Here is a 10,000-nt window from a genome sequence, read left to right on the forward strand (position 1 = left end):
TGTGTTTACTACAGTGCAGTGATTTACCACTTCTTATAGCCCGATTTAAGTTTACTGTCGAGGATACCCCACAGTTGATTGGTTGATATTAATACAGGAAAGATAGTGTTACGGGTCTTTCTCGTTTTATTATGTTTGACCTTAGTGTCACTCTCAACCTCACATCACCACATCATGGCTCAGATTTCAGACTGGGACATGACTCAGTTATGTTAAGGTATAATAAACCGAACATACACTCTGTCATGACCCTAACCCAACATTCACTCTCTTTCACTTTCACTCTTTCGCCATCTTATCTTTATTTTGCTCTCTTATTTTTTTCTTTCGGCTTGCATTGTAATGTGTTTGACATCACACTTACGCAGTCACTAAAGTCCGTTGTCTCACCCACATTTGAAGTCATTTTTTCTCGCATACTGATATATTTACACTCGCACTTTCGCTCGCCTGGTCAACAAAAGCAGTACAGTTGCCCAAACGTTCGATGGAACTGGAACAAGAATGTTTATGTTTAATCTGTTCTTATTCTGGTTCCGTTACGGCTCCTGTTACTGGTCTCGGTTCTGTTGCTGTCCTTTTTCTTGTTTTTTCTTGTTGTTCCTGTTACTTTCTTTTTTTTTTTAGTTCTTGTTCTTCCTACTACTGTCGTATTTCATGTGTTGTTCCTGTTCCTCTTGTTCCTGATACTGTCGTTCTTCTTGTTTTTGTTCGTGTTCGTGTTCCTGTTCTTGTTCTTGTGTTCCCGTTCCTATTTTTGTTACTGTTCATGTTCTTGTTGTTCATGTTCGTGTTCGTGTTTTCCCTGTTCCTGATCTCGTTCCTGTTCCCGTTCTTATTTTTGTTACTGTTCGTGTTCTTGTTGTTCCTGTTCCTGTTTCTGTTCTTGTTCCCGTTCCTATTTTTGTTACTGTTCGTGTTCTTGTTGTTCATATTCGTGTTCTTGTTGCTTTTGTTCCTGTTGTTGTTCCTGTTCATGTTCCTGTTTCTGTTATTGTTCCTGTTCCCGTTTCTGTTTTTCATGTTCCTGTTCTTTTTCTTGTTCTTGTTCCTGTTCGTGTTCCTGTTCTTATTCTTCTTGTTCTTGTTGTTCGTGTTCGAATTCTTGTTGTTCGCGTTCGTATCCTTGTTGTTCCTGTTCGTGTTCTTGCTGTCCTGTTCGTGTTCTTGTTCTAATTTCCATTCTTGTTGTTCGTGTTTCTGTGCATGTTCGTGTTCCTGTTGTTGTTGTTCCTGTTCCTGTTTCTAGTCTTGTTCCTGTTCTTGTTGTTCATGTTTCTGTTCTTGTTGTTCCTGTTCCAGTGCTTTTTACTGTTGCTGTTCCTGTTCTTGTTCGTCTTCCCATTCGTGTTGTTCCTGTTCTTGTTCCTGTTCCTGTTCCGTTCTTGTTCCTGTTCCTCTTCTTTTGCTTTTTTTTCCTGTTCCTGGTCTTGTTATTCCTGTTGCTGTTCTTGTTACTCTTGTTCCTGTTCTTGTTATTCTTGTTCCTGTTCTTGTTGTTCATGGTTTTGCTATTTTCTGAGTCATGAATAAATTACCACCTGTTCTGCGTTCTTGCTTCCCTAAATCTCGTTCCTGTTTTTGAATTCGTTCCACTCCATGTATTTTGTGAGCTATGACGACGCTGATGTTAGCCCTTTCAGCCTGAGAACGTCCTTTAACAATTTCGTACTGACAACACCAGACTTATTATTTATTTATTTATTTTGTTGATTTTCTTTACGTGAAACCCCTGTGACTGATAGGTAAAAATTTGTGCTCTCATTCATGCAGAGTCGGGGGGAAGATTCGCTTAAAATGTCATCTTCATTACTTCTCACTTTCCTTCGCTGGAGATATTCCCAGGCTGAGAGAAGCTTGGTTTGTTTATCTTTCCATAGGTAATTTTCTTTGGATACGATGCGTCAGAGAAGAAAGTGACGGAGAAAAGCGTAAAATAGACACAGTGGAACAGCAGGCGAACTTTTGTCCCTGGCTGTACATTGCTATAGACGTCTCCCTGGAACCCGGAAGTGGCCATTCATCTCGCTCACCTCCCCGCAGCCCAGACGGTCATTTGTTTGCTGGGTCCGGAGACATTACCCCCTCCCCTTCCCTCCGCACCCACCTAATTTCCTCTTCCCGTCTCTCATCCCTTCCTTCCTTCTTTTCCACCTGCTTACCCCCTCCCACCTTCCTAATTCTCTCTTTCCTTCCTTCCGTCCCATTTCCCTCTCCTCCCACACTTTCCCCTCCCCTCCTCTCCCTTCCCTCCTTCCCCTGGCTTCCTCACTTTTCTCCCCCCCCCTCCTTTCCTCACCTTTATCCTCCCTTCCTCTCCTTTCTCCTCCCCTCCCTATCCCTCCCCTCCCCATCCCTCCCCTCCCTCCCCTCCCTCCCCTCCCCACCCCCATTGTAACTGTTCTCAAACTTTTACTTTCCATTGCCTCAAGACCGCGACTCATCTACTTTCTCATGCTGTGTGTGGCGGGGATGACATGGCCAAATTCCTAATGGCCTCTGTTTTGCTGTTTAGTCGCCATTTATTCACTGCTAATTATTGTTACCTGCGTATAGGAGAAGGGCGCGTGCTGATTTTGTGGTTCCTGTTGCTGCCTTTGTAGTTGTTGTTGTTGTTGTTGGTGGTGGTGGTGGGGTTCTAATTGTTGCTGCTTTGTTGTTCTAAGGAAAAACTGTGACTGAACATTTTAACCCGGTGACGTATATTTTAATAGCTTATTTTTGCTAGTGAGGGAGTTATGAGCAGTGTCCATTAGCCCAACATATTCACTTCATGAATCTCTCCAAGCTAAATAAAAGCATATGAAGGTTGCAGGAATGTTTAAATTACGTCATTACACTGAAAGGGTCATGCCTTCACTACTCCTTACCATCTAGCCAATAACAACCATCTTCGCAACCCTCCCTACCCATCCCATCACCCACCGCTATAATTCAGCCTGTCCTGCCAACTCTTAACGTCCACCCGTTTTTATGTCACCACCCTCTGTAGAATATCCAAGAGAAAATATGTTTGCCCCTCAACACCTCTTCTCATACATTATTCGCTTTCACAGGTGTATTCGTCCTGCCCCGCCCCACCACAGTGATAAACACCACCATCTCGGAAACACTGAAAATAAAGTCAGTATTATTTAGGGACCGTTAGTAGTCATTTCAAGTGTAAAAATGATTAGATGTTCATTGTCACTACACGTCCTCCTTTCTAAACTTTTTTCTTTGTTCTAATCGTATTGTGAGATTTTATAGCGGTGTCATTGAGGGTACGTGTTTAGTGTCATTATACATTGTTATCTGCTAAACTTTTTCATATTTTCATTCGCATCTACAGGTTTTCGTTTTCTGTTTTATTGTGTTTATTGTTCAGATGTTCGCTTTCATTATGTGTAGGTTTGTACAATTTTTGTCTTAGTTTCATTCGTATCCAGGGGTTTTCGTTTTCTGTTTCAGTGCATTTGTGGTTCAGATGTTCACTTTCAGTATGCGTTTTTTCTCACTTTTTGTTATAGTTTATTCGTATTGAGAGTTCATTCTGATCGCTGACCTCAGACTGTTCAATTGTTCGAATGTTGTATATTGTGTCCAAAATTCACCCAACCCGTCCGAGATATCAGAGGCAGCAGTTTCTTAGAATCATTAACCTTATCACTCGAATGAATTAAATTCCAGTGACAAATTTTCCGCTGGCGTTTTTATACTTCGATTTTTTTTTTTCAATCATGGTAGTGAAGGGATTAACTAAAGTTGTTTGTAACTTCTTCAGTCCGAGAAGTCTATCAAGTTTAGTAAAACTGTCTGGAGATATCTAGAATAGAATGTAAATGTCTGTCAGCGGATTGGAGCAATAAAAATGTTTTTCTTGTAACCCAGTAATTTACCATCGCAGTTCAGTAATGTAGTCAGTCAAAAAGATATCGTTGTACACTTCGCAGGAAACACTCTGACTCCATAGGCGATGGCTGCTGTAGAATCCCAGATGATTCTACCCGACATTGAGGAACTTCGTTTCTCAAGGATAACATATACATATTGCTTGCATGACAGTTCCTCGTCAGTAATGTTAACATAAATACTGTTTATTCAGATGATAACAGATTAATTACCACGAGACATCCGGAGGCGGTGGCTGAATCGGTAGAAAGACGACCTTCAGTCCTAATGGACCCAGGATCGAATCCATGTTGGAGCAGGGAACAGTTTGAAAGATTTGAATTCCATAAAAGCAGACTTTACTGATCTACCAGAAGACCCGCCGACATGTAAAAATACTCCCGGTAATACCAGTACACCATTCCTGTATGAGACAGCCCGAGCATATACTCAATATGGACGGTGGGTGTTAGCGCCGAAGTGGTGACATGTGGTGTGTAGGAGGACTACTGGGCCTTGGAATAGACCCTGAAGCCTTTGCCCAGGGTCGGACACATTTATATATATATATATATATATATATATATATATATATATATATATATATATATATATACAGAATATGAATCATTTAGGATATCCGACCCTTCCGGCGCTATACATTTTTTATCAGCTCTGCATAGAAATTTCAAGATTGACGGTCATATAAAAAATGAGTATACGCAGGTGGAGGTTCTAAATTTTTTATGGCTATGTATGGAGCACCTGTAAATGAAAGATGTGACCAGCCTGCATCCTGCATTATAGAGTGCAGTCTGCATCATTACAGAATGGTCAGGGATATTTTGCCATCACCATATGATCTAAGATTTGATAATACGACTCCTAATTCCTTCACTCCGATGACGTAATTTGCTTTTTAATTGCCTTCTAATGATTGTATTCAACTTAGGAGATTTTTCAAGCTGGAGGGATGATATGTATGGTGCACTTTATTAATCCTTTCACAACAAAAGGTCTCATCTAAGTTCAGAAGAATACGTGTGTAGATAACAAGAACATACAAAAAATATCATTCGATTGAAGTTCATCCTTTCAACCGTGGCACTTTTTTTTTCACCCGTGTCATGAAAAGAAGGATATGAGAGCGGTGCGTGCTTACTGTCTTCTTGTTCTTACGCTTGTAATACGGCCACGTCCATATACAGTAGGCCTGCGTATAACTCCCATCTGTGCTTGGTATGTAACATCCACCCTACTCAATCACTCAACGCCATCACAGCTTATTCCACTCATTCCTGGTTCACCAGTTCCATCTGTTCTGTGATTCCTACCCCTAAGCCTCACCATACATACACACACAACGAGCTCTTAAGAGAGAATGGTGACATGTACCTTCTCACCACCGCCACTGTCCTTCATACAACGCCCATCTTCACAGGGTGTATGCATCCTGCCTTGTCCACCGCCATCCTTTTTTCAGCGTAGGAAAGACGTCCTCTGGCTGAAGAAGTGAAACAAATAGAAAATTACGTTCGTAAATTTTAGTACTGATAATTTCGAAACTTGGATTTGGCAAATTCACAGCTTCAGTCCTAAGGACCGCAGTTGTGTTTTCATGTCACGGAACCTACTCCGTCCCCTCCCCATCACATAGTACTTGTAGTGCCGTAGAGCAGAACGCGAGTTGACCAGCCTCTCAACCCCCCACTGACCGTAATACCGCCTTGTCAACTCGCCTTTTGTCTCCGGGTTGCCTTCATTCACACCCACTGCCACGGTGACTCTGTTATTTTCGGTTTCTGTGGTTGGGTGTTGCTGATTTACAGAGCAGTATTACAGATGTTTCTGAGTGGTGTATGGAGAAGTGTTGCAAGTGTCGTTTTTGAGTTGTGGTGAAGAGCACCCTAGTGGATATAATCTGTCTGTGCTGTGGGAGGCCGTGTTGCCAATGAATAACTAATAAGGTGACAGTGCAGTTTGCATCGTGTTGTGTCAGCATGCTGAATAATAAGATTAGATAGCATCTTTAGTGGCTACACTTTCAAGGCTTTTTGTAGACTAGCTGCTGTAGATGATTTGCATTTACTTTAAACAACTGGGTCACTCCCAGAGCTTGAATACTGTCATAGTTGCATGAAATTCGATCAGCCTTGTGTATGAGGCAGGAATGAGGCTGCCTGGTGAATAGTGAGATCGACTCTCCAGAGTGACGACACTTGGCCACCAAGTGAGCTGAAAAGGGTTAGACATTTTCGTCAAAAACAAACGCTCTATGGTATATGTTAGAAGAGATGTGGGGCCCGGCTGAAAATGAATCGATCAATTAGCTCTGTTGTCGTCCATTCTCAGGGTTTGATAGGAAGTTAAGAGGTAAATTTTTCAGAACACAGTTTGGCGAAAATTTATGTCATTAAATTATAGGTTGGAGGTCCAAGGTAATATACTGTAGGTAAACATACTCTTTGCGCGACTTCTTTCATATTTGTCTGTTACTGATGGCTAGAAAGGAAATTGTTAGCTATCAAGCTCGGACCAGCAGTGTGAAGCTTGATATCATCATCATCCTAACATTTCTTTTTTCACCAAAGGTTGGTGTGAGGTAAACTATGAGGTACAGGTGTATAGGGTGGTCCGTAAGTAGCTTTCTACTAGAAACTCACGCGGCAGTGTGTTAAACGTTGCGGGGACGGCTCAGTTGGCTAGTGTGGGCGTGGTTGTGGCAATGGGAGTAGGAAATGACTAAGTGATGCAAGATAGATACTGATAACACTAGGCCGTCCCCACAACGCACGAGATACCGCCCAGTGAGTGTAAATGGGAGCGTTATATGGGCTACCCTGTATTTAACCCCTTAAGCCCAAGGACGTATTTTCAGCTGTATTCTTGCTACCATATAATAACTTTGTTTACATGAAGAGAGAATTTTCTAACTGGAGGAGTTACATATAGCCTACACTAACCCATCCAGTAGGAGAAGCCTTTCTTGAGTTAAATACAATCGTCTGAAAGTAGCAAGAATAAACTGAATTATCACTGGATTCGAGGCTAACCCCTTCAATCTGACGACGTATTTTACAGCTATGATGTGGCTATTTCCAGACAATTTTAATCACCTTAGGATAAAGTTGCGAACTGGTGGGGTTGATGTAGCCTCCATGTTGCCTTCATAAACAAAGGTCCTTCGTAAATTGAATAAAATCGTTTGGAGACGGGAAGAATCAGCTGTAGAATACGCCATGGGTTTCAAGGGGTTAATGCTGTTAAAAGGTGTTGGTGGTTGTTGATGTGGTCATGCATGATTTTTGGTGTACAGTACATATATATCTCACTTATCGACATACTTAAAGTGGCTTTGAAAATTTCGTAACGCCTCTTCTTAGCAGTCTATTTTGTACATTTCACGTACGTATCAAGTTATGTACTGTTGATGCAAACTTTATCGATGTTAAAACGACATAAATTAGTCTAAATGAGAATGTTAAGGTAACAGCTAAAGACGAGGTGGTACGAAGCCTTGTGTCACCTAGAATATGACACTAACCTCAGAGCCTCGTGGTTTTGTAATATGAGACCCTCAGAAGCAGAGACAGACAAGCGCCGATAACCCATAGAGGAGATATGAAGGTAACATTTCATTAATTAATTTATTATTAATATTATTATTGTTTTGGCGCTTGTCTCCCCTCCCTTTGGTTCATGTTTCCCTTCACATCTGAGCCTCTCGTACAACCTAGCACTAACCCTTGATTTGCTCTCCCTCCTTCAGCTACTACCACAACCCCTACCGTGGCGGGTTTACCTCATTAACCACGAGCATCACTTTTACACTAACCCTGCATTAACCGTTGCTATGCTCTCTCACTTCCAGTCACCGCTGTATCCTACCCCCCTTACCATCCTGGAACTACTTCACTAACCCCAGCATCACTAACCCTGCACTAACCATTGCTCTGCTCTCTCGTCTTCAGCCGCCACTTCTACCCTCCCTACCATGGCGGGCCTCCCCAGGTGTGGCCACAGGGGTACTTCAGGTAACCAAAACAATATCTTTTCAACGTCTCGTGTTACTCTAGCCTTCACGTTGATTTTACGTATCCTGGATACTGTCTGTCTGTCTGTCTGCCTGTCTGTCTCTGTCTCTGTCTCTGTCTCAGTCTGTCTGTCTGTCTCTCTCTCTCTCTCTCTCTCTCTCTCTCTCTCTCTCTCTCTCTCTCTCTCTCATTGATTTACGTTTACCTACTGCTTTTCTATCCTGTACTTAATCGTTACGTGAAATTGGCCTTATGTTTACGCTGTCCTCGCCGCCTCTCACTTTCCTCGATCGTTCGCTGATTATTTCTATCTCAAATGTGGTCTTTTGCGAATCTAACTTTATATTTGTGCCATCACCTCGACCCACAACACTCAATTCTTCTCAGTGATTATACGTATCCCCGATTTGGTCAGTGTGAAGTATTTGTCTCATGGTATCATAATTCTTTACGTTCGTTATACTCCTTATATTTAATCTCACTTTGATTCTTCACATTTGTTTATTTGTATCCTGACTTGTTAATTCTCAGAAACTGGGAAGTGTTGTCCCCGTTCTTTCACTTTACACATTTTGATTGTTTATATTTCTTTCATCTGTTAAATTCTGTACGTTCGTTATACTCCTTATATTTAATCTCACTTTGATTCTTCGCATTTGTTTATATGTTTCCTGATTGGTTAATTCTGTGAAACTGACAAGAAGCGTTGTCCCCGTTCTTTCACTTAACACATTTTGATTGTTTATATTTCTTTACACTTGTGCTGATTTAGACCATTACGTGAAATTACTATAAAATTAGTGCTATCTTCATTGTCTTTCATTATTTTTTATTCTTCTCAGCTGATTATACTCACCCTATTTATTGTGAGAGACTTACATTAATTTCCTGCTTCATCCGTCACCTATCTCAGTCCCGCTGCGGTATGCTCATGAACTTTGGAGGCAGCTTAGTCCCTACCACCTTTCACGTAGCTAATTGACCATGCAGCTCGTTAATATTCCCCTTTACCTTATTTATGCCAATCTGTCGAAAATAAAAAGCAGTAGATATAATACGACAAATTAAATACTGAGATATAAATTGGACGGTTAAGTATTAAGGTCTCAAGCACATAATTAATCTTTTAACTAAGATATCTATCCGTCGGCTATGTGCTGGTCATTATAGGACTTCCCCCCCCCCCTCCAGGATGGACATCTCGCATTCAGGGGGAAAAGAACCTTCTCCTTCGACCTTTTCGCTACGAGAGGTCTCCCAGACATGATTAAAATCATCCGAAGGTGGCAAAAAACAAATTAGAAAAAGGCGTCATCGTTCAGAAAGTCTTATTTGGCAATGATGGGGTGCTAAGGAGTCTCCGATGCCCACCAGAATACGATTCTTGTCTTTCTCTTATCTAGCCCATTCGGCTTCCCATGTTTGTACCTCACATAACTGGCTATAATTTTCCGCGTTACTAAGATTATAGTAGGAAGAACAAGAGACATGGGGAAATTCTGCATTCTTCCCTCCATCCTCCATGCAAATATAATCGGCAGTTACGACTGTGAAGCAACTATCACATTCCTCTCGTAACTAAGACTTTTTTTTGTAGGAATAAATCTGCACTCTCCTATCCCTTTCCTTCCCACAAAAACAAAACTTAGTTACGACAGGGACCAGCCAGAAATATAATTTGGGGGAGGGGGGGGGCACAATGACTAACCATGAGAAATATAGAAACACAATGCACTTCACCATTTGGGTTGATGTATGGCAAAATCACCCATCTTTGCTGATTTATATTTTATTACCTCAAGATACTAAAAAGATAATAAAAATAATAACTTCAAAATTCGAATATATCTCACACCTAAAGTAAGGTAAATCTTAAATAATATATGTACAGTATATACGAGACTTTTTGCTCAGAATTGCATATTTTTTCAGTTCTCCAAATACATGACATACCGAGTATTACACCGGGGATTAAACAAGTATTCGACATTTAAGATTCGCAGTCTATTCTCGAACACGCGTAGAAATTTCTAGCCCCCCCCTCCCACCGGCTGCGCCACTAACAGGGACAAGATCTTAAGTTTTTTTGTGAATCA

The 10,000-nt window shown here is 41.3% G+C and overlaps 1 protein-coding gene across 1 annotated transcript in view; it reads left to right on the forward strand.

The window, feature by feature from the left end:
- LOC145406434 (epidermal growth factor receptor kinase substrate 8-like) overlaps positions 1–10,000 on the forward strand; it is a 104,006-nt gene that overhangs the window by 61,780 nt on the left and 32,226 nt on the right. The window lies entirely within an intron of this gene.

This window comes from Coenobita brevimanus, chromosome 70 (assembly GCF_032717465.1).
Source record: "Coenobita brevimanus isolate Jiangsu-jjx chromosome 70, ASM3271746v2, whole genome shotgun sequence".
Lineage (NCBI taxonomy): Eukaryota > Metazoa > Arthropoda > Malacostraca > Decapoda > Coenobitidae > Coenobita > Coenobita brevimanus.